This window comes from Sceloporus occidentalis, unplaced genomic scaffold, assembly GCF_023333645.1.
Source record: "Sceloporus occidentalis isolate IW3139 unplaced genomic scaffold, rSceOcc1.0.p SCAF_2, whole genome shotgun sequence".
NCBI lineage: Eukaryota > Metazoa > Chordata > Lepidosauria > Squamata > Phrynosomatidae > Sceloporus > Sceloporus occidentalis.
In genome coordinates, this window is record NW_028316982.1 from 201520909 (window position 1) to 201543795 (window position 22887).

Below are 22887 nucleotides of genomic sequence, written 5' to 3' on the forward strand. Positions count from 1 at the left end.
TAGAAACAAACAAACATAGAATACTGGCTTTTTCATATGAGACATATTGATACTTGGGCATGAGTATGCTAGACATACATGTGCACATATGCAAGAGATGAAACATTAAGTGTACACAGCCTACACTTTGCTCTCTTCATCCTTGAAATATACAGAAATAAGGGACATATCACTGTGCTTGTGTTCTTAAAGAATGAACATGCCAAAGATGCAAATTGGCATGCCTCATATGCATTTTTGTACTCATGTTTTGCCATGTAAAAGCACACATTTTTGTATGAAACAGAGATAGAGAGAAAGAGAAAGAGAGAGACAGAGACAGAGAGAGATAGAGACTTATAGGAAGTGAGCTGGCCATGACTGAGAAACATCCAAGTTGTGCCCAGGTTTCTGAAGAGGGGCCAGGAGTGCTTCTGTAAACATAAAGCTTGTGCACCAACTGCGCCCATTCCTGGAGATGTTTGATCTAGTCACAGTGACATATGTCCTGGTTATATCACATTTTGATTACTGTAACATGATCTGTGAGCATGCCTTTGAAAAGTGTTTGGAAACTTCAGTTGGTACAAAGAGCTGCAGCTAGTGTTAAATGGGGATGGCTACATTGATCATACAATTCCCCAGCTCAACAAAAGCTCCACTGGTTGCAAGACTGTTTCTGGGCACAATTCAAAGTGCTTCTTATGGCCCATAAAGCCCTAAATGGCTCAAGTCCAGGCTATCTGACAAACTATATCTCCCCATATGACACTACCTGAACCCTAAGAATCACAAGAGAGGGGCTGTTCTCTCAGTCCAACCACCTTCACAGATATAGTTGTTGGGAGCATGACAGAGGGCCTTCTCAGTGGCTGCCCCTATATTTTGGAACTCCCTCCGTCCCTAGGGAGGGTAGAATGGCCCCTTCCTTGCTGTTTTTACAAAATTAGTGGCTGTAAGTATCTTTGTAAACCTTAGCTTTTTATTCAAACAGGCTTTTAAGAATCAAAGGCTTTTAATAAATGGGCTGTATGTGATATATTGTTTTTAAATTGTACTGTATTGTTTAAGTTTTTAAAAAATCTTTTTAGATTGTATGTTTTTAATATACTGTATATACTCAGCTATAAGTAGACTCATTGGGGGGGGGGGCAAAATTATGGATTTTGATATGATCCATGGATAAGTCAGGGGTAAATTTTATGGGCATGTGACAAAGGGTCTAAAGGATAAAGCCAAGGAAAATAATGCCAAAGAACTTGAAAAATTCCAGTAGGAATAACTGTTTTGCTTACCCTAAAGGCTGAATAGATAAGAGAGTAGAGAGTAATCAGTGCTTTCAGGACAGATTACACTCTTGTCTTTCACAAGAGGATTTTGTGTAAGAGTTAAAGTATAGTACAGTTGGCCCTCCACATTTGCAGCTTAGACTTTTGCAAATTTTATTATTTACAGTTTTGATTAATATAGTCCCTCTAAGAATATCTACATCCTTCAGCACAACTCTGCCAGATGTTGACCATAGAGTCGTGCTGGAGAACTTTCAAGTTCCTAGAGAAAACACTTGTCTAGGCATTTGTAGGTCCTCCAGCACAATTCTCTGATCAATTTCTGGCAGATGCTGACCACAGAGCTGCACTAGAGGACCTGGAGATTCCTAGAGAGGTGTTCTCTTAGGTAAAAAAAAAGTGTTTTTTTTTTAAATTTGTGGTTTTTCCACATTCACACAGGTCCTTCACCCCTAACCCCAGCGAATGTGAAGGGCCCCCTGTACTTACATTGACATGTGGATAAGTAGACTCAGGTTTTTTGGGGTCAATTGTTTGACTAAAATTTCTAGATGTATACCTGAGTATACACAGTTGTTTATAGGTTTTTTTTTGTTTGTTTGTTTGTAAGCTACCTTGAGTCCCAATTTGGGGGAAAAGATGGGATATAAATTAAGTGAGGAGAAGGAGCAGTCCATTCACCATTTTATTCCTTACAAGCTAGGCACCCATGGAAATTGAACACAGTTGGATCTCTCCAGTATTTCAGAAGGTTGTCCTGTAACGAGCATCCTGGGTGATGGAGAGTGATGCTGCAACTGATACCAGCATCCTCATATGTGGCTGTGCACCCTGACACCAGTACCTCAGCCCATCTACTGCCTAAACCAAGGCGATGTTTGTTCTTGTGCTTCATGTCACAAGCAACAGGGAAGAAGTATGACAAATTGTGTATGTGTATAAAATGAATTGTTGGAATCTGTCAGTACTAAAATATTAATTTTAAATATCAGCGGTAGTATTTCTCTGATCCTCTGTGCTTATTTTCAAATTTGTTTATTATACCTTGTATGCTTCACAGGTATTTACTACACCTTAATGGAATGACACTTTCTTTTAATTATATATGCCTGAGAAGTTTTGTCTTTTTGTGAATTCCAAGATGAACAACCTGAACTGCACCATCCAAATTACTGTGCAGCTCAGAATTCAGTTATCCAACCATTTTTGCACTTCGCAGATGTCCTGATGTAATAGTCAACTGAAAAGGTAAAAAAAACAACACCAAAATACCTATTTTCAAAGAATGTAACATTTAGAAACATTTTTGTAAAATGAGAGAGTGGGTTTAAAAATACATTTGTAAATGTGGATTTATTTCATTGTATTTTTTAAATTAGAGATTAATATAGAAACAAGATGGAACAAAAATGAATGAGAGACTGCAAAAATGACACTGACTGAAAACAGATGGATTCGTTCATCCCTATTTCTAGCCATTGTTTTTTGTTTACATATTCAACTCTCTATAGTCTCTTTTTTCCTTTTTAAGAAGTAGTAAACTTTCGCCCCTCAGAGCTGAACTATTAAAATGCCAATGGTGCTTTCTTGGGAGGAAACTCTTTTTTGATTTCAGTCCTGTCTGCTAGCAATACTTCATGGTCCTTTTCTGGAGGATGATAATTTTTTCTCACCAGTCTATGTATGTGGTCAATTTATGGTTTAAAATACTTTCACACACACACACACACCCATATACGTTTTCCACTGAAGTCTGTGCTTTTTCCGAGACACACCCAAATTCCAGTACATGCCTGTTAAGTGTGCCAAGTTATCTTGCTCTCCATGAAATTAATGGAAAAATGCCCCGTCTTTTTTCTTCTTCCCCATTTCTGAACATTCTTGAAGAAAGGAAGGAAGGGCCTCCAGAGGAATTTGTTATATACCTGTTACTTCAAATTGGAAACTTGAATGTGTTTCCTAGCTAAGATGGATGTCCAGGTTATAATGGCGAATTTAAGTTCATTCTACAAGAAACTTGTTCTGTTTGACATTAGGTATGAGGTCTGGAAATAAACAGAGCAAAGAGGAAAGAGTGTGATGATGATCTTGAAATAATGATAAAGTGGGAGGAGTGCAATTGCTGTGTGATTCTTTATTTCATTTCAATACTATGTCAATAACACTCTTGAGTTCACTTGATGTTATACAAGAAGGTGAAAACATTAAAGTTCAACAGGGGGGAAATGATTGGCCATTGTATAATGAAATGATAGCTTTCAGCTGCAACCTCACATCCTTTCTTTAATGAAAAACACATTAATAGATGTCTGCGTTTTGCAAAAGACGGAGCATTCTGCTCTCCTTTCCTTGTGATTTGAAGCCTAAGAGACAAAATGGATGAAGCTGTGGACCCTGAATGAAGATACCCACATTCATTGCCACTGTTTTCAGATGACTACACTATTCTCATTTTCCATCACACACCACCACCTCCCCCCACACACCTCTTTTTAAACTCCTGGACAGCTTCTACCTTCTCAGGCTAACATGTTTGAAAAAGCAAAAAGCAACATTACCCTCTGTCATGTTCTGGCTGGTCTTCCAACTGATACCTATCAGATGAACAACTATTTGAGCATCCCAAAGAGGAATAGTGAAGAATAGCATTTGTAATGAGCGGCAAGTACCATTCTCTCCTGTTTGTATGGATATTGTAAAGTGCTGAGGGAGGCTTAAATTGGACAGTTGTGGGTTTATCTAATTAGCTTTCTCACTTCTGGAAGATGTAGCAAGCAAGCAGAAGGTAAGCACATAAATGCTGTGTAAATATGGAGATAAGAACAACACAAATATAGTCCAGAAACTTCCAATACTGCTTTAATTCACTTTTTCCAGACAGAACATCTTCAAAAGGATTGGTCTTGAGGCAAGAATTTTTTTGCGGAGATTCTTCCCTTCCCACAAAATCACACAACATCTGTCACTTAATCTCAAAGACAGTGCAAGTGTCACCATGAAATTGGGAGTCAAAGGAGGCACACAAAAGAGAAAGTGGATAGGTTGTGCAATCTTATGACAAACCAGGGATCTGTAGGTTGTTCCAGTGCTAAGTGGCTGTTTGAAACTCATCTTGCACTCCAGAGTTGTGGTGCAGTGGGTTGCTCACTCTAACATAAGACAAGATACCCAGCATTAGACCGATGGTGGGTGCCTCGTTCTGATATCAGGAGTGACTCACCAGCAGCAGCACACTGGGTGGCAGAGCAGGACATGTGTGGTAACAGCCAACTGGCATTGGAATGGAGGGCCTGATAATGGGGAGAGGTCAAGGTAGCTCTGGGACCAGGATACTCTGGGCTGCCCACAGAGTATCCTGGCCAGGTTGTCCCAAGAACAATATGATTCAGTTGATACCCTAATTCAATTTCTCTATATGGAAATGGCAGAAAGTGCTATTTTGCTCTTCACCTGATTCAGAGAAATGTCATGAGCCATCCCTCTATTACTGTGCGCTTTCAAGTTGTTTCTGACTTATGGAAAATGTATCATGGGGTTTTGGTTTTTTTTGGCAAGATTTGTCCAGAAGTTTGCCTTTTCTGTCCTCTGAGGCTAAGAGTTTTACTTATTCAAGGTCACCTGGTGGTTTCAATGGCTGAATGGGGATTCAAATCCTGGTTCAGAATCATAGTCCAATACTCAAACCACTATATTACACTGACTCTCCATCCCTGTTACATGAGCTAATACTATTGAAGATGAGGGAATGAATGATGTATTGTGCTGAGTGAGAGAAAGAAAATGTGTGACTGCATTTGAGCAAAAAAATAAATAAAAATGAATAAGATAAGGATTCATGCATGTGGTGTCGGGGGGGGGGTATTTTCTTGGATTTAAACTTTTCAGCCATAGCTGACAAGCCAGTTCTAAAAATGTGTCTTTCCTTGTAGCAACATACATTCTGTTCTCAAAAGTGAATCACAGGTAATGTATGGCTGAGGAAGAAAAGACACTAATAGGATTTCTCCTTGTCAAGTGGCTGAAGCTACTGGGCTCTGCCTTCATCTCAAGAAGCTAGGGGGAAAAAGTTGAATTACTGTAGTAATAGGGCAAGTTTGCAGAACCTGAATGAAGGAGTCCTAGGTTATGCACCAAGCCTGTTGTGATGTTATATGTTCAGGCCAGATGCAATATACAGGAACACCACTGGAGACAAGTGGGGAATGGCAGCCAATAAGATTAGGGAAATAAGATTTCAGTGGAAGTGGTATAAGAGATAATTACAGTCAGAAATCCCAGTGAGAGAAACATGGGATCTAAAAGATGAAAATGGATGGTATCACATTTACCCATGTCTGGGCTGTAGACAGCCTGTATCCACTTGGGCAGCCCTTCTGAAATCCAGACTTCTCCCATGACTTTTTCAAGAGTGGGAAAATCTTATTCTTGAAAAAGCCACAGGAGAGGGCCAGGTTGTAGACAGGCTGTCCAAGTGCGTATGGGTTGCCTACAGTCTGGACATGGGTAAATGCAATAACACCCGTTTTCGTCTTTTAGATCCTGCATCTCTCCCACCAGGATTCCAGAGTGTGATAATCTCTATTGTCTAGTGCAGGGATCAACAAAGTGGGGCCCATGAGACACATGCAGCCCTTGGGTTCTCAAAGTGCAGCCTCTAAAGTCACTCTGAAGTCCCTCAACACATCAGTCCAAATATTATTATTATTATTATTATTATTATTATTATTATTATTATTTTGAGGAATGATTTTGCCTCCAGACCCCCAACCAATTCAAACTCACAGAAAAATGCAATGGGTTTTTGCCACTTGCATTCCTAAAGTCCCATGAATACCCCCAAAAGACCTCCATATTGGCAAAAACCACACAAAATCAAAAGAAAAAAAAATTACATACAACATTTTTTCTGGTCATTCGAAGTGTGCCAGTGCAGCAATTGGCCTCACTCCCTCTACATTGCCCACCCCTGATCTGCAGGAAGAGGAAGCAAAGTGCAGCCCTGTGGCTCTCTAAGACTGTTTTTTGCAGACCTCAACTCCTCCAGATTCCCCGGACTGGTTTTTTTCTGGCCAAAAAAGGAGGAGGGATGAATTGCCTGTCCTGGAATATCCTGAAGCAACCATTCACCTGCTGTACTTTTTTAAAAGATGAGAAAAGAAAGAAAAGGGAGAGTATGAAGAAGGGCTCAAAGGTAGGCAAGCAGGGCAGCCCGAAAAGTCATAATTTGTGTAAAATGAAAAACAGCTCCCTCAGGGCAAAACTTGTCTAGTTAACAGGCTGTTCCCAGTTCCTTTTGTATGGGCTGATGGGATAAAATAGTGAAAAATCTGTCCGAGATGATCTCCTTCAAAGTCTTGAGGAAAAAAGCTAAATTCTTATTTTAGGTTATATGGCTGGTTCTCCTTTTAAGCAGCCTTTGCGAAAACAAGCCTAACAAAATTCTTCCATCCTTTTTTTTAAGGCCTCAGGACACTAAGCAGTTTGATCTGCTATCTTGTCCTGCACAATCATGTGGCTGGCCAATCTGTTTAAACTGACCCCACCCATCTTAAAACCTCTTTACTCAGTTTGCTTTAGCCAGGCAGACAGGTGCAGACACACAGAAAGACAGAACAAAGCTGTTCAGATCCAGTGGATTAAAAGACACTCCTACCCCAACCTAAATCAATCAATACCTTCAACTGCATTGTACTGGTTGGGATGAAAGGCACCATGAGTTTGGGAACTGGCAGTCAAAGAACCCTTATCTATAGGCTTGTCTACACTGGAGAAAAATGCAGCCAAATGCATCCTGGAGGATACTGCAGTTTTTGGCCCTTAACCCAACTTTTCTCCAAACTAAGCAAAATCATGGCAGAGCTCATTGTTTCCCAGAAACTTCCAGTGCTTTTGATGTGTGGACAGCTGGATCAGGTTTGATTTTACCCAATCTGTTGTCCACACACAAAGAGCGGTGCCATTCACCTTCCCTGCACTCAGTAGTGCAAGGAAAGGGAATTACCTATTTTCAGAGCCACCATCACTTCTTCATGGGTAGGAGCTCCATGTAAAACCTAATCAGTGAACACTCCTGAAGAAGACAGAAAAAGTCTGTCCACCCAGTTCTATCCTCAGGAGAAGTGGCAGTGTGCCAGGCAGGCTTTACATAGAACCTCTGCTTGTGAAGAAGTGAAAGAGGTGGCTCCAAAAGCAGGCCATTGCTCCCTGTAAGAGTCTGGCTGTCTCTGCTTCTGTTGGGGTCAGAACAGGGCACCTGTATGATCAACAAGGACAGGGTAGAGTGACCCCCTTCTAATTGAAGATTTTCACACAGCATCGTTATATTGTTCCTTTATCGTCCCAAAGTGTAACGGAATCGTCTTAACAGATAGACGATTCCAAAAGATTTTCACATGAGGCTGTTAGTGTTCTTAAATCGTTCTTAAATCATTGCTGTGTCCAGTGTGTGAATGTAACTGTTTTGAAATCATTTTGTAATCATTTATTGCTGAATTCTGATATAGCAATGTTTTAAGAACACTAACAGCCTCATGTGAAAATCTTTTGGAATCGTCTATCTCTTAAGACGATTCCACTACATTTTGGGACGTTAAAGGAACGATATAACGATGCTGTGTGAAAATTTTCATTGATCACATTGCAAGGCTACAGTAGCAGTGATATGAAGAACAAGGATACGGACCAGCAGGGCCCATGCAATGCCAGCCCAGCTGGCCTGTGTGCACAACAATGTGGCATTGCACCAGGTTCAGCTTGGTGTGCATCATCACCACCATGGTTGGCCCAGGGCCAGTCCAGGGCATAATGCTCTAGATTAAGCAGCCATTGCAGATGTGTCATATGTCCCCCTGTGTTGATGTGTACATCCACATTGCCCTCTTCATTGTCCTGCCTTGCCTCTCTTTAGGAATGGGTGCAATGGCTCCTATGCCCAACTTCCTTTTCTGGGTTTGGGGGATGGGGAATGCTGTCATTGAGAACTTCAGTGTTCAACATTTTTTTTTCACTGTCAAAGTTCACTCAGTGTAGAGCTGTGAACCAGTGAACCACTGCATATTGAAAAGCATATTGAAAAAAACATACTGAAAAACAGTTAAATGTATGCTTATTGTGAGACATATGATCAATGCCTGAAGTTAGAGAAAACAACAGTTGGTTTAAAAAGTTGCTACAGAAGTCCAATGAACTGGACAAAGCAAAAACTCCCTCCAGAGAATTCATCTAATCTAAGTATGAGTGTGGTTTTGGTTACATAATTTGGGTACCAAGGCCTAAATGAGCATCTTATGGGGAAAATTTTGTAATGTTACCTTTTAACAGAAAACAATTTTAAAAACAAAAAACCCAACTCTAGTCTCCACATTATCAAGTGCAACCAAGTTAAGCAGTGTGGTAGTGCTTGTTTATTTACATTCCACATTATCTTATCTTTATTACTGTTCTTTTACTGCCCTGTCTCTAATCAGAAGTTCAACAGTCTTGAGAATGTCAAACTTTGAATCCTGAAATTATTGCACTAAATAATGCAGCACTGTTCACTTTTGATCAACAGGTTTCTCCTTTAATCAGAAACAGGGAATTGTACTATGACAATAATAATGATATTTAATGACCGATTTCACTCACTGTTGCAGACCTAAGGAAGGTGGGAAGTGACTGGTTTATTCAAAGTCACCTGTTGCAGAAGAACAACAAATATTAGTCTTTTCCAAATACTATAATGGTTGATGTGGAGATATGAACAGCTGGGGGAAGAGAGTTGGGCAGCAGTGGAGAGAACTAAATCTTAATGCTGATGTGACAGCATAGTTGTGTTGGCTGAACATTCAGAATGCAATAAAATTCATTGAATGAGTGCTTACTAAGTCAAGCTTCAAAATGTACTGAAAATTATCTCAGTGATTTCCCCCACCACCACCACCACACACAACTTATATGGGATCAAAGAATCAAATAACCAAGAACCAAAGGAGAAATGAACAAATCAAATTACAGCAACCCTATGAATCAGGCCTGAACTTTCTCTGGAAGCAAAGATGATTTAACTGAGATTGTCATATATTGGTCATATCATAAGAAGAAAGGACTTACTAGAAAAGACTATAATGCTTGGTAAAGTGGAGGTCATTAGGAAAAGAGGAAGACTGCATTCCAGATAGCTAGACACAATCAGAGAAGCCACAGCCATGAGTTTGCAGGAGCTAAGCAATGAAGTTGAAGATAGGGCAACATGAAGGTCTCATACATTGGTTCAACTTGATAATCATGATTTAAAATGATGTAACTAAAAGGGTATAAGTTAATGTACAGTTTACACAACCAAAAGATACTAAGATAAAAAAATAAATTAAAATAAGAAATGGAAAAGAGATCCTAGTAAAAAGAAGGCAAACTTTTATGTTACATGTTTTTATAAAAATGAATGAAATGTAAGTTTTATGTCATGGTGTATATGTTTTATGTTTGATGTTGATATGTGGATATATATGTTGGATTAAATGGCAATAAAAACATATTTTAAAAATATATTGGGTTGACTTGAAAGCAATTAGCAACAACAGCAACTTTGAATGAGAGACTTCCATGATCCCTCATCAATAGCCCTAATCAGGTCTTGGAAACATGGGGCAGCTATGGCTTCCTTGATTAAGGAAATCCTCTTTTCCTTTTCGTGTATGTGTGTGTGACTGTGTCTGTGTGTCCTCTTAAGTCGCCTGTCAACTCATGGCAACTCCATGAACTGTATAGGGGTTTCTTAGGCAAGGAATAGAGAGGTGGTTTTGCCAGTTCCTTCCTCTAAAATATAGCCTTCAGCATGTAGTACTCATTGGAGGTTTCCTGTCCAAGTACTAACTAGGGCTGACCCTGTTTAGCTTCCAAGATCAGACAGGACCTGGTGCCTTTACTGTATTTAGGCGAGTCTAACCTTCAATTGCATCAATCATTATTGTCTTTTCCACTAAATCATGTCATATCATATTCAAAATATGATAGTCTCAGTTTAGTCATTTTGGTGTCTAGTGAAAATTCAGGCTGTGGTAAATGTTCAACAATGACAATACATTGAAGCGATTGAGTTTTAATTTGTGTGTGTGTGTGTGTGTGTGTGTGTGTGTGTGTAAAAAAGCAATAACAAGCAACAACCACCCCATTAACCAATACCCCACCCTGTGCAATTCTAATTACATGAAAGAGAACAGTAGGGACACAATCACACAACCTTCCCTCTCTGTATCATTTGGAACAGTCAATCCTGGCAGAATCCAATCCATGTAGGAAGAGCTTGGAAAAGTTACTTTCTTGGAGTACACCTCCCAGAAGACTCAAGCCAGCATGCTTAAAGTGGTGGGTTTTAGAAGCTGCTCAAAAATAATTTCTCCAAGATTCACATGTAGTTATAAATCCTGCATGTTTGCACAGAAGTTACATGAATATAGAAAAATCCTCACAGCAGATCCTTTTTTCCCAATAACATGCTCTGTCTCACATTTCTTAGGAGAAATTACTGTTCCAATAGGGATACTTATATGTAAAAATAGGGCAAGTATGTGATACAGCAGTAGCAGGAGTGAACCAAAGAGACATAAAACTACTGTGTTTTCCCCCCACACCTTTGTGTAAAAGAAGGAATTTTAGAAAGTGCAGTTTTCTCTCTCCAATTTCCTCCCTCTTCATCCCTTGTACCTGCTAAAACCTTCTTTGCACATATTCTTCCTGGCCCGTCACCCGAATGCATTCAGACAGATCCCATACATAGAAAATGGGCTTTTTTTCACACTGCACAATTCCACTTTAACTGTCATGGCAACATCTTATGAAATCCTAAAATCTGTCATTTAAATTTACCAGAGTGCTCCAAACCCCAGGGTTCCATAGGCTACAGCAGGATAGTGAAGTGGAAAGAGGGTCCTTGGTGCTGGGTACTATGGTGGATAAAGAGCAAAAGCTACAGATAATTTGATCAAGTCAGCCAGTCATAGAATCATCAAACCATAGAATTGGAAGAGACCTCAAGGCCCATTCAGTCCACCCCTCAGCCATGCAGAAATACACAGTTAAAGCACCCTTGACAGACAGCCATCCAGCCTCTGTTTAAAAACCTCCAAAGAAGGAGATTCTCCCATCTTCTGAGGGAGTGTGTTCCACTGTCGAACAGCTTATACTGTCAGGAAGTTCCTCTTAATGTTTAGGTAGAATCTCTTTTCCTGTAATTTGAATCCATTGCTCCATGTTCTATTCTCTGGAGCTACAGAAAACAAATTTGATCCAGCCTCAATATAACACTCCTTCAAATATTTAAGCAGGGCTATCATATCACCTCTTAACCCTCTCTTCTCCAGGCTAGACATGTGCAGCTCCCTAAGCCATTCCTCATAGGGCATGGTTTCCAGACCCTTCACCATTTTGGTTGCCCTCCTCTGGACATGCTCTAGCTTCTCAACATCTTTTTTGAATTGTGGTGCTCAGAACTGGACACAGTATTCCAGATGAGGCCTGTCCAAAGTAGAATAGAGGGGTACATTCAACCCTTTGTATCCATAGGAGTTCAGTTTCCAACACACACACACACCACAGATGGCAAATTCCATGGGACCTCAAGTCCTGTTCTCCTCAATGGTGGTGTAATGTGTACACAACTGTGTTGATATGGCATGTGCTGCCATTGAGAAGATCAAGGCAGGCCCACTTGCGGATGTTCCAATATGCAGATGGTAAGCCGGTGGAAAAGAAGAGCTGACTGTATTGTTACTTGCCTTGATCTAGACACTATATGTCTATTAATGCAGCCTAGAATTGCGTTTGACTTTTCCACAGGTAGTAGAAAATTTCTCACCAAATATGGCAATCTTTCACATTTTGAACAAATCTCATCTACCAACTTGTTCTGAAAGAAAGTTGACTAAGGGGCACCACAGACCAACCCCAAACGGCGGACTGGAGTTTCCCATTTTAACTGCAGAAGGACACCGCAGCCACCAAACCACACGGCCTTCCAGGTTCTTTTTGTGGCACACTGCGTACATCATGAGTGCACCATTGGTGCACTCCTGATGTACAAAATGCACAGCGATGTGTAGTAAATAAATTAAAATATTTTGTTTGCCTTGTGTGCATATTTTCATTCACACATTCACATATATTCATATTTTAACATTTTATAAAGAAACAACATTGTTCAAATTATACCAGTTTTAGTTAAATGTTTAACACATGTAAATCATATACATACTGTCTCCCACACAGCCACACTCATATACATCAAATGTACACACTCAGTCATACTCTTTCATTCTTTCTTTTACTCCCACATACACTCATTTACTCTGACACACAGCCACAGAGAAACATTCATTATCTTATAAATATGTGAGTGTACACAAGCACATATGTATGTAAAAAACAGATTAAGGGTGTGACTTAGTCTTTGTGTGTGTGTGCATGTGTGTATCTAGAGGCCACCGGAGTGAGTAGGTGTGCTGGTTGATGCTGAAGCAGTGTCTGGTCCTGACAACTAGGGCAGTGACAGGATGGATGAGGAAAGAAAAAGCAGTATCTCAGGATGGTCCCTGCCAGAGGCCATGAATCAGCAACCTTCCCTGTTCTCCTCTTCCTTCACTCCATACTCAGAGGCAGGTGCTCCCAGTGCCCTTCTCACCTTTCTCTTTTCCTCCAGGACAGAAAAGATTTGGGAAGCAGACGAGCAGCAGGTGGGACCAGGTCCTCCAAGTTTCAAACACCCGACCAATTCTTGGAACCCCTGGGGTCTCACCCCACAGTTGGAGAACCACTGTTCTAGGGCATCTACCACCTTTACAACCCTCATTTGTGCTGATAAATGGGACTGAAAGAAAGAGTACTTCTGCAAGTTCTTATAAGCCAGCAGTGGCAGCGGGCATATGGTCCTCTATATACTGGGCCCTTTCACATTATACAGTTAAGCACTCTGATTCTTTCTGTAATTGCCGTGGCTGCATGCTATGGAATTCAGATGATTTTTGTTTGATAAGGCACTATCAAAGTATGATAGGAACGAAATGATAGCAGTTCCATAGCATTTTTTGGAAGAGCTTCATGTGATAAAACCCCTACAAATGGCTTGAAGGCACACTGGCTAGGAGAGTGGTGAAGCCTCCTTCTTTGGAGATTTTTAAACAGAGGCTGAATGGTTATCTAGTGTGGGTGCTTTGATTGTATATTCTTGCATGTCAGGGGTTGGATTGGATGAGCCTTGTGGTCTCTTCTAACTTTATGATTCTATGATAACAAGACCAAAAAAAAAACCAGGATTCTGTCTGATGAAACCATGGCAGTTAAAGCAGATTCATCATGCTATTGCATGATGTGAAAGGGCCCATTGTTGGACTGAATCCCATGAGCTCTCACTTTTGGCTATGCTATCGTGGGATGACAGTAGTTGCTGTCCAACATCTAGAAGACCCCATGTTCCCCAGCCTTGGTGTAAATCTTTTGAATGCCTCTTTGAACTAGAAAAAGAGCAGAAAGCCTAAGAGCTCATAGTGTTCTGAATCATTACAGGGGACTAAGCATGGTGATATAATAATACCTCCCCCTCCATGCTATATCACTCAGGTTAAGTGCTAAGTAAGAAGCCCATTAGGGTTGCCATATCCTGGGAAAAGACGGGAATTTTACAGTTTATAAGGAAGCGGCATGGTCCCATCCCGCTTCCTTGATTGTCCTGGTGGCCAGGGCTCCTGGCTCCCTCTCACCCTTGCCTAATGGCAAGGGCAAGCACAGGTCCCTGTGAGTGCTGGCAAAGGGCAGGCCTGCAGTCTGCCTGTCCCCAATTGGCCAGCCTCAAGAAGAGGAGGAGCTTGAACCTCTCCTCCTCCAGTAGAGCGCGCGCTGGGCACGCAAGAGGTGTCAAGGTGAGGCAGCCGGCGGCAACCGGCAAGAGGCCTTCTAGGCCTCACTGTTTCAGGGGTGTTGGGGGCCTCCATGGCTGCTGCTGCCTCCATGGCTGCTTTTGGCGCAGCAGCAGCCACGGAGCAAAGGCCTATGGGCCTCTCGCTGGTGGTGGGGGGGGGCTCTTTTACCTCCTCCTCTTCTACTTTTTTCCCCTCTTCCTCTCTTTCTTTTTCCTCCTCCTCTTCTTCTTCCTCTTCTTCCCCTCCTCCTCCTCTTATTGTTCTCTTCTTTTTCCTATTCTTCTTCTTTCTCCTTCTTTTCTTCTTTCTCCTCCTTCCTTCTCATCTTCTTCTTCCCCCTCTTCTTCTTCCCCTCTTCCTCCTCCTCCTCTTCTTCCCCTCCTCTTATTTTTATCTTCTTTTTCCTATTCTTCTTCTTGCTCCTTCTCCTTCATTTTTCTTCTCCCTCCTTCTTCCTCCTCTGTTGTTGTTGTTGGGTGCCTTCAGCCCCTTTCCAACTTATGGCAACCCTAAAGAGTTTCCCTGGCAAGTTTCTTCGGGGGGGGGGGTGCCTTTACCTTCCCCTGAGAGGTTGAGAGAGTGTGACTTGCTGCCCAAAGTCACCCAGTGGTTTTCCATGGCCGAGCTGGGATTTGAACCCTGTTCTCCCATTGTCCTAGGCCACTTCACCATGCTCAACCCTCCACTGCACTTAAAGGTAAAAGGTACAGTACTCAGTTATTTTTTGTTATTGTTTGCCTTCAAGTTGTTTTCCACTGTCCGTATGGAGACCCTAAAGCAAACTTATTCTGGGGTTTGCTTGGCAAGGTTTGTTCAGGGGAGATTTGCCAGTGTTTTCTGCTGAGGAAGCTGAGAGAGTGTGACTTGCTTGAGCTTCAGGTCACCCAATAGGCAGGGAAATGAACCCTGGGAAATGAACCCTGGTCTCCAGAGTCCTAGTCCAATACACAAAGCTACAATCCCAAATTTCTATCCAGGACCAGGAAGAATGTCAAAATGTCCTGCATGCCTAAGAAGCATGCATTTATATTAATGCTTTTTTAATTTATTAATTTTTTTGTTTTTTAGTTGTTTGTCTCCTCCATTTACAAAATATGTCCTACATTTTGTCCTACATTTGTCCCGGTTTGGAGGTAGATAGTTATGGCAACCCTAAGCCCAGTCCTTGAATAATGTGGTGGTGGTGCTGCACAGCTCAGGCTAAATACTTGGTGGAGAGCTTGTTGCACTTGTAACTCCCACCCAGAGCAGTGTACCTATCGACTTTATCACAAGCGGAAAATCAGAAAAAAGCGAGGGTTTAAACAGATTTTAACCCATGAAAATCACATGATTGTGGTGAAGATTTTCACATGCTGTCTGGATTAAACAGGACTTAACCCGGCAATAAACAGATAATAACCAGCAACAAATCTTTCACGGATTATTACCTGTTTATTGTCAGGATAAGTCCTCTTTAATCATGATGTGTGTGAAAATCTTTACCATGATCGTGCAATTTTCATAGGCTAATGTCCGTTTAAACTCTCACCCACCCACCCCCACCCCCACATCCCGATTTCTCTCCATATGATAAAGTTCTAAGATTTGATGGAATGAGAGAAAGTGGGGTCAGGATTGGCATGTCCAAACTCCAGTTTACTTGCTCCAGTTTCCTAGTCTTAAGCAGGTTGCCTCCTTCCCAATTTAAAAGGCCTTTTGTGGGTTGTTTATCATATGCCCAACTGTCCGAATTTGGCAAGAAGAATCTCAGTTAATTCTTTGTTGTCCCACTATTTAAGCTGCTTGTAAAATGTCCCAGTTTCTCTCTCCTCCCACTTTCCCTTTTTGTCCTTGGCTTACTTCAGCTGCTGCCAACTGGATTCAAAGTAGCTGAACAAAAGCAGACTGCTGCAACAATTCCTAGCACATGTGTCCATCCTCATTAATAACTCTTGATGATACTCTGATGTTGCTTGACTGTTGTTCCAGTTATCATCTTTGCAATGTTGGAAGTTATGGTTTATTGGGTCTGGAAGGAAAAAGCATGTTCCCTAATCCAAATTAATTTCTTTTGCCAATGACTATTTAAACGATGAAGGAAACAGCAGAACTACTTAAAACTTAAATACCTTAGAGTGGACAAATATGCATGCAACAACAATTTCCTTCCACACATTCCCAAACATTTGATGGAAGCACACATGTGTGATACTGGAGAGTACAAGACAGAAGTGAACTATTTGTCTTCAAGTCTATAATGTTCCAAGTCTTATTTTCAAAGGTGGAGGGAGAGAAAAAATTGGCCAAAAAAGTTGACCTACTTTTAGCTCTGGTCCTACCCATTCTCAGCAAGCAGCCCTTGATAGATAGTGTCCAAGAGAATCTGACGCTTGGTGTGGGGAGGGAGAGAATCTCTGGTTTAAGAAATATTTGCCCTATCCTAAACCCAAATCCTCTTAGGCCATTGTGCTACAGAGCAACTAGGAGAATCTGATGATGATTTCTTTTCAGTTCCCTCCACCCTATGACTGACTGCATTCTCACAAGTCACCTACTCAGACCTCAAAGTTATGCTTGAGACTGTAGTAACTCATACATGAGTGTTCTTGCTTTCCAGTAGATTAAGAACAGAACAGCAGCTTTCATGCACTTGACATTTTAGCAGACTCTGTGAGACAGCAAAGTTTGATATTAACTATTTCCTACAGAAATGTATTTTTTTTACTATAGAGTATGTTTGTCCTTTTATATATTTATACAGAACCATTCTGCACCTTTGTGCAAAACAGACAGTGAATAATATTATCAAAATCCCAGATATTGCCTAGTTTATCTGTGTTTTTGATGTTGTTGTTTTTTTTAAATCAAACTTGATTTGAAAATACACTCACAGGTTCAGTGAGTAGAATAGTTAAGCTCTGTTGTTTTTGGCTCAGGACCTCAACACAGTCTGGCACTTTGAGGTTTAGCTCTCTACAAGTTACCAGAGGCTACAGGCTGTCTGTGTTAACTAAATATCTCCAAGGCAATAAAATGTAAGAAACAGCACTATCAGTAAAATCAAAGCAAACAAAAAAAAGTTTGTTGAGCTCTGAGTTCATGACTGTCACTCTGACTTGTTTCTTTGCTTGACTGATCAAGTTTAAAAGTGCTGTCTTAACCTGTTTTAACCAGGATTGGTTGGAAAGCCTGAACCTTGCACATTTCTGGGTATGTTCAGGCCAAATCCTAGAACTTGTACAGACTTTGGTTGTTTGCATTCTTGCTGGAAATAATGCATTTTTCAGTTAGAAATTCAAGAACAATTCCATCCCCCTGCCCAAATATTGTTTACCAGAAACTATTTTACACATTACAAAATAAGGGAAACATTAATACCTTTACTGGATCAACCAAAATGCACAAAATATATACTGTAAGTTTTCAAAGTGCATTTTAGTTGGCCCAAAAAGGTATAATTGTTTTGTAGATTTTGGGAGTTACTGTACTCTGCTATATATAGCCAACATGGCTACCCCTGGATAGGTTTTCTGAAAATAATGGAACATATTCTTGATTCTGTCACACAATGGCACACAATGGATTGATTCTAATAGTGTCCCCCAGGTGACACTTCATCCTTGATTATTAATCATATTTAATCTGATTATGAGAGCTATGGTCCAGCATCAAATGAAGAGTTGCTCCACAAGGAACAAGGACCATTTTTCTTAAAATTTTGTTTTGTTTTAATGTGTTAGAAACTGCCTTGAAAATCATTCCTCTGAAAGATAGAAGATAAACATTTTAAAATAAATAGATAATAGGTATGCAGAATGAAGCAGCAAAATAGCATGGCAGAATTCTGCATTATCTCACTGCAGAATTTGAGAAGGGTGTTGTCTTGGGCAGAATGGGGAACTTACCACCTCATCCTTCTACCTTATCTTATGTAATATACAGGATGGCTCTTACACATTTGCCCAGCCAGAAGAACTGAATGTGTGGACTTAACTGATCTCAGACACAAAAATACACCTATCCACTTGCATGTGTGTCTCAGATCAAACATTTTTTTAAAAAAAAAAAATTAGGATATCTGATTTATTCTAGACCTTGTTTGACCCCCAGGTAACAAAACTGATGCGTACTGACACAATTTTATATTATTAAACTGAACTTGATAAGGTTTGATCTGCACTGCAAAAATAATGCAGTTTGATACCACTTTAACTGCCATGACTCAGTGCTATAGAATCCTAGAATTTTAGTTTGTTGTGGCACCACAGCTCTCTGGCAGAGAAGGCTAAGATACAATCTCTCAAAACTACAAATCCCAAAATTCCATAGTATTGAGCCCTGGCAGTTAAAGCGGTGTCAAAGTGCATTATTTCCACAACACAGATTAGTGAATCTTTCTCACTTTTATACATATATTAGAAAAAACAGGGTAATAACTGCAGAACAACAGAACAATTTCAATCCCATTCATTCAACTCTACCATAGAAATGAATGAGAACTAAAAGTAGATGGTACATTGAGATCTGTACTCTTTACAAATACTCCTTCCCCAGTTGACTCAGGTTGATGGCTTAAAATATACATATTATTTTTTTTCTGAAAGACTTTTTCTGAAATATTTGCACACAAAAGGGCATAATTACTAACAATAGGGCAAATAGGAAAAAAGATTATTAGTTTAAATTAAGTGTTGCATGCATCTTTGTGCTTCACATGGAAAAAAAGTCAGGAACTTGCAAACGCAGAAAACAGTAATTTAACTATAAATTGTTTTAAGGCATATACTCTAAAAAGATAAATAACAGCAGGAATATTAGAGCAAGTTGGAGTCAATTAATGTAGCATGTGTAACTTAGATTTCACTTTATAAGCTTAGAGGTAAAATAATCTTGTTCTCCATGTTAAGGTTTTCTTTTCTTTTCTTTTTTTAAAAAAATCATTACAGTTGGTACAAAACCTGTTGCTGAATATTTACTTGTACTAGGATAGAAACTTTACAATGTTCTGATCAAATTAAGAAATACAACCATTAATTTGACTTTTTTAAAATAAGGTAGGGGTGAAAAGAAAAGATAAAAAGAGCACCAGAATTTTTTGAGCAGAATAAACATTTGGGTGGAAAATCAGTGCCCCAAGAATAGGGAAGTCCTAGATTTCACCAGCAGCAGCAGCACCAAGAAGCATATCAGCTGCACCTCACATCAATAAAAGAAAGCATTACAGCCCTTTTTTTGCCTTCCCATTAAGAACTACTTACATTTGTGCTTCTTCCAAAGAGAAAATCAGATCTCAATACGCTTTCCCTCCATGGTGTTCTGCATAACCTTAAAAGAATTTTTTTTAAACAAATCATTATTGAACATAAGTCTTAATTTGCCAGCTCTGCATTTCTGTGTAAAGTTTTTCAAGTATTATGAAGCAACAATGCATTCCTCTCAATAATTTCCTCTTACCTGTAAAGGAGCAAGGTTCAGATTCCTTTCTTGAAATGACTCTCATGACAAGCCAGTTGGTTCTTCACTGAAGGCGTGTTCTTCAGGTAATGTATATATGTATGCTTCTGAAAGCCCTCCTTCCTTTCCACCCCACCCTAAATCTTCCTATCCTCACTGTCAGTCAAAAACAAGTTACTAAGAGTTTTGAGTTGGAATTACCTGAATGAAGTAGCCAGAGGGAGGGGAAGGAATCTGAGAGACTTTGTGATGTCAGAAGTATGTCTTAAGGAAATCTACGACGAAGCCCAGGAAACTGTATAACTCTATTAGAATTCAACACCCTGCTATGAGCTGAGCAAATACCTGCTTAAAAAGAAACTGATGTAGTTTTAGAGAGTGTCAGTTAATCTTTGAAGAAATTTGATCAAAGTCCCTTCAAGACATTATTGTGCCCAAATAAACAAAGTTTAAAAATACTTTGGTTAAATCTTAATTCAAATTATTCTGTAAAAAAAAAAAAAAGACAAAAAGTGCTCTTTAAGAGAACAAAAGGTTGGTCCTGAAACAAATGTACAGCGAGTCTAGTTTCATGTGTTGCTCTTTTAACATGCATGAACATAATTGATATCCCAGAATATCAATGGTTCCCAGCTGATTGCTGGCACCACTGTTTCTCTCTGAGCTTTTATGTGTGGCATTTCCTTTGTTATTTACAAGACATCAAAATTAAACACTGGAAAACACTGAGTATAGAGAAAGAGCGAGCTATATTTTGCCATCCGTAAAGCCTCCAGTATGCCTTAGGCACATTCTGGTGTTGATGGGATTCCCAGAAATGACTCTGTAAATTTCAGAGTGAAAGGGAAGACATTCACTCACCTTAGAAAGTCTCTGTCTTGTGGCTCTTGAATATTATTCACTGATACACATCTTTCCATGTATTTGTTTTATCATTGACTTATTTGTTTTATACAAGTATTTGAATGGTACTTCATGGCCTAAAAAGTCACCACATAAAAACTACATAAACATGCAATGAAACCAAGAACACAATAATATCTAATGGAACCAGAAAGGTGGGGAGGAGAAATTAATTAAAAACTAAGCAAAATACTGGACAAAAATCTTAAGAGCAGTGCACTGAGTTTACTGATTTGAAAGAAAAACTCCTACAAGCACTAACTCCCTGCAGAAGCTTCATGGCTGAAGGTTTTAAGAACAGACAATTAACCAGGGTGACTCCAGGTGAGAATGAGGTAAAGAGGAAAAGTCAGGTACTCCTCTTAAAGGGGTGTAGCTAAGTTTAAGAGACTGTAGATTAAGATTAGTTGCACCCTTCTAGCCCCCTTAGATTGGTTAGGAGTAAGGTTTTAGCACCTGTGCTATTTTTACCCTTGCTTACTTGGAGAAACAGCTTGCACTGAATATAGATTATTCTGGTGGTCTCTGCAACACACACATGGATTTTCTTACTCTCCAGCATGAAGGGTCTACATCAGGGGTAGACAACCTTTTTGAGCCAGCGGCCGGGTTGCTGTCCCTCAGACAACTGGGGGGCCGAACTCAAAATGGTGCCCAGAGCGGCGCAGAAGCTGCGGCGGAGGCGGCAATCGGGGGCAGGACCAGGCTGGGGCTGGTCCCAAGGCCTCGCCGGCCTGGATCTGGCCCACGGGCCGTAGGTTGCCGATCCCTGGTCTACGTAGTCTGGATAGCTGGAGAACATAGGGATGAAGATGGCCATGTTGGGGATTCAAAATGACGACCCTGGAGAATCTCTCTCTGCATCTGTCTCTGCATCTTTATGTGTCTCTATGTGCATGTATGAGTGTGTGCCTGGGTGTGAATTCTTGGTTTGCCACTTTGCCTATATTTAATCTTTTTCTTCACTTGGGGCCTGTCATCTGAAGTGAAGAGGATGCCTCTGGGTGAGGCAAAACATGGTGTCATGGTTGTATGAAGGGTTTCAAAAGCCCAAAACATGTACTTAAACTGTCAAGTACAAAGCTTGCAACTAATAATGTGCAAAATGGCAGATGTTACCATGACCTCTGAGCACTAATAATGACTTTTAGATTGTCTGGGAGTTAAGAACAATGGAGCTGCATACATAAGACAAAGCCAATTAAGTATAGACATTTACCCACTTTCAAATACAGATAGGGTTGCCCAACATCTCTGGAAACTGCAAATACATCACAATGGGGAAATTGGAGGGAAATTCCAGTTTATATTTTGAATTGAGACTTGGCTTGGGCAGGGATCCAGGCTATCTTGCAGTACCTTCCAGCATGCCTCCTTGCTATACATTCAGACTCTAACAGGAAGCCCCCTGTTTCACATCAATAGGCAAAGTACATAAACAAGTAAAGCCCAGAACAAAGTACTGTGGTGGGGGGTCCTTCTTTCAAGCCAGGTATTCTAAGAATAATTACAGCTTGCTTTTTGTTAGGCAATTGGAAAAGCTGAAATCTTATATTCACTTAACAGGGTGTTCAATCCTATTGATTTCAATGTGACATATTCTTCTATGTACACATATATAGGATTGTGTTGTGTTGTCTGGAGAGGTTTTCATAAAGGAAAAAAGGACATGCCAGCAAAAGATTGTTTCTCTCCAAAACTGCATCAGCAATCAGACATTAATAATGTCATCAATATGCAACTGTAGGAACCCAGAGGTCTGGAATGCTGCTGTTCTTATGGTTAGATATGGAGTCCATTCCAAAAGAACCAGCTGCCTTATATTTAAGAGGATATAAACAAACTGTGGCCGGGGTTTTTTCCCCCTTTGTCAGAGTCAGACATATAGACTTTACTCACACATGTTCCTCATCCATGCCCTGAACAGCTCTAAGGATCGCATCTGGCTGGTTGTAAGAGGACCACAGTGCAAGCCATACTTTATCAAGATGTATCATCAAAGCCTGCTTCTCAGTTCCCTGTTTGAGGATTTTTTTAGTTTTGCAATACCCCATCTGTGACAAATCAATCAAGATGAAGAAGAAGAAGAAGCAGAAAGAGAATGTTGTAGATGTTATATATTCACTATTAGGACAAATATTATTTAAGGGCAAATAGAAAAATAGATTGTATGCAGTTAAAACTCGGGGAGAAAGAAGGGGTTCAAAATGAAGTAGCACTATTGATTGGGGAAATCAAAGAACTGTAGGATTCACCTCTGATCTAGTCCAGGATTGGTTTATTTTGCAGTTATAAAGTCTAACTGGATAGCAGGATTCAAGGCAAATTTGGCAATTAGAACAATAGAATCAGTTTATGAAGACACAGGCTGCATCTACTCTACAGAAATA

The 22887-nt window shown here is 40.2% G+C and overlaps 1 protein-coding gene across 1 annotated transcript in view; it reads right to left on the reverse strand.

The window, feature by feature from the left end:
* Positions 1–19931, reverse strand: part of KCNJ15 (potassium inwardly rectifying channel subfamily J member 15) — a 43070-nt gene extending 23139 nt beyond the window's left edge. The window contains exons 1-2 of the mRNA XM_089508108.1: positions 19796–19931; positions 19438–19465 (exon numbers count right to left, since the gene is read on the reverse strand). The gene's annotated coding sequence lies outside the window, so the exon portion shown is untranslated. The remainder of the gene's footprint in view (positions 1–19437; positions 19466–19795) is intronic.
* Positions 19932–22887: the final 2956 nt, after the last annotated feature.